This window comes from Octodon degus, unplaced genomic scaffold (genome assembly GCF_000260255.1).
Source record: "Octodon degus isolate 3935 unplaced genomic scaffold, OctDeg1.0 scaffold00236, whole genome shotgun sequence".
NCBI classification, from domain to species: domain Eukaryota; kingdom Metazoa; phylum Chordata; class Mammalia; order Rodentia; family Octodontidae; genus Octodon; species Octodon degus.
Genome location: NW_004524812.1, coordinates 2,366,453 through 2,369,033, shown reverse-complemented (window position 1 = coordinate 2,369,033; position 2,581 = coordinate 2,366,453). Strand labels below are relative to the sequence as shown.

The 2,581-nt window shown below is 37.1% G+C and overlaps 1 pseudogene; it reads right to left on the bottom strand.

The window, feature by feature from the left end:
* Window positions 1–279: 279 nt before the first annotated feature.
* Window positions 280–1,003, bottom strand: LOC101579816 (annotated as a pseudogene).
* Window positions 1,004–2,581: the final 1,578 nt, after the last annotated feature.

Sequence of the window (2,581 nt, the reverse complement as noted above, 5' to 3'; positions counted from 1 at the left end):
TAATCTACAGAAATAATATGTAAACACACAAAATTTGAAACAGACTAAGAACACCCTCCTATGCTCTATGGATCAAAATGTAATGATCTGTTACATACGTATATGAACACATTATTTTGGGATATACTGCCATTACATGGCTGTGCATACACATGTATACTATAAAACAAATATCAAAATGTTTCTGATACTATACTTTCTAGCCCCAGAAAATAGAAAAAAACTAAAAACAATATGAAACCTGTTTCATATTTTTTAAATAAAGATTTTAAGTAGAAAACAAACCCAACATGCCTCTTTGCAAAACAGATGGATCTCTAAACAGTTCAGAATCAAGAATCTTTTCAATTGTTCCCCAAGGTAATAGAACACGTAAGTTTTCTCTCTACTCAGGAAGTCTGGTCATCTCCAGTATTTTGTCTTAAAAACTGCTTTCCAAGATACGAGGTAGCCATGCTGGTTAAATTCTTCCTGCTGCCCATCTTACATTTGATGTAACCATAGAGGTTGGCACCTTGCAGCACCACACCCATGATAACCACCACCAACCACTTTACTCTGAAGGAGAAGAGAGCACTGAAGGCAAATATCACCCACAGGACTGGACAGGCATAAGTCTTAACCAAAATATTCTTGATTCAGCCTCTGAAATACTTTTACTCTCTTGAGAAGTTGCCTTCCTGGACTCAAATACCCAGTGGCTCTTTCCATCCTCATCAATATGATTCCACCAACGCAGACCAACCATTAGTCTACCTGTGACATTCTTCACTGCCCAAAAGTCACATGACAACAAGATAATGGTGACCATACAGGCACTAAAGCTGCTGCTGGGCAATTCACATAGAAGATAGACTATAATCGCACTCACTCAAAAGAACAAATGGAAAAATGATGCCACTGGATGTCTGATTTTGGATCTTTTAGGTCTACTAGCTGTCTCTTCCTCTGCATCAAACAGTGAAACATCTTCAGCGTCATCATTACTGTCCTGCTGCAACATGGCGACCCCACACCAGCCCCCTCTTGTAACTTTTTAAAACAATTTTATATGCATACATGTGGTAATCTAAACAACTAATTTTAAGGCAACATTATTCAGTGTAACAACGATTGTAGAATTTCTATTATTTTGTTTAGTGCAATTCTATATATTTTCTGACTTTTTATTATGCTTTATTCTCTTTAAAAAATAAAAAAGAAACATAAAAAATTAAAAAAATACCAATCATAGTTAATCTTCTATTCTTGTTTTGCAAACATGCAACGTACGTATTGTTATATGTTACCTTGTTTCTCTCATTTTTTGTTTTTCTTGCTCTTGTTTTTACTCTTCAAAATAAAAGAAAGTTATAATAAAAATAATATTTCTTTAGCCTTATTTTACAAAGATTTGCCATTATGAAGTGAACTATTTTTTGTGGGTCTCATAGTAAAAAACAAAAAAGTAGAATTATCCTAACAGCCATCATACAGAATTGTTCTACAGAGCTTATATTAAATGTCAATCATATCTATATTAATAATAATTCAGAAAACCTTTAGTAAAAAATGTCTTGTTTGAAAAAAAGGATTTATAACATCTCCCTTCATATACCTTCAATTGTATTTTTGAAGGTGCATTTGGGTCCAAACTTTGTTAATTTACTCAGGGGAGGTGAAAGAGGTGTAATGAAGGTATCTGATATTGACCTCCTTGTCATGAATTGAACAGATCAATTCATAGCACGCAGAAGAACATGGACCAGAGGAATGTGCTAAATTCAAAAGCCTTTTGAAAGGCTAGCTAAACTTGTCTCGTATGTGCCAAAGGAATTCTCACAGGAAGAGATCACTGTGGGCCTTGTGGACCCAGGATGGCTTGGAAGAAGAAATGTTGAGGCAGTAGCATGGCCACTACTGGGGGTTATTAGGCAGCTCTACCTTGATGATCAGGAGCAAATGGCACAGTTCTTTTCTTTTTCCTTCCTTTCCTTTCTTTTTATTTTCCTTTCCTGTCTTATGTTTTCTTCTCCTCCTTTTCTTCCTTCTTTTTTCTCCCTTCCTTATTCCTCCCCCTCTCTTCTTCCCTCCACTTTCTTTTGTATCTCTTTTGTATTTCTTTTGTAACTCATCCTCTTCTTCCTAAAAAAAGAAAAGACAGCAAATGACTCAGCTGAATGATGTAAAATATTTTGAGTTTGGCCAGAAAAGAAGCTCTGGGAAAGTTGCAGACTACAAAGAGGAGCAGAAGAAAACTTGATTGCTGAAAAGATTAGCAATAAAAAGCCAAGTGCTTCAGAAATGGAAAGCAGAGAAATGACATGAGTGCATCACAATCACCAGCAGGACTCTACCCTTTGCAGCCTCCAAATTGCAAAAGCAGAAGACTTCGCTCTGAGAAGGGTACCCAAGGCACCATGTTCCAGAAGGGCTGCAGCTGAAGGAATTGGGTTCACACCACTCAGCAATTCAGGCACTTGAGTCCTACAAGAGAGAAGGAAGCCTTGCTACTGCTCCAGCCAGCAGTGGGGGACCTTCACACCATCGATATGGTGTTGGTTTTAGGTGTATGCAGAACATAAGAGCTGTGGGGTCAGAA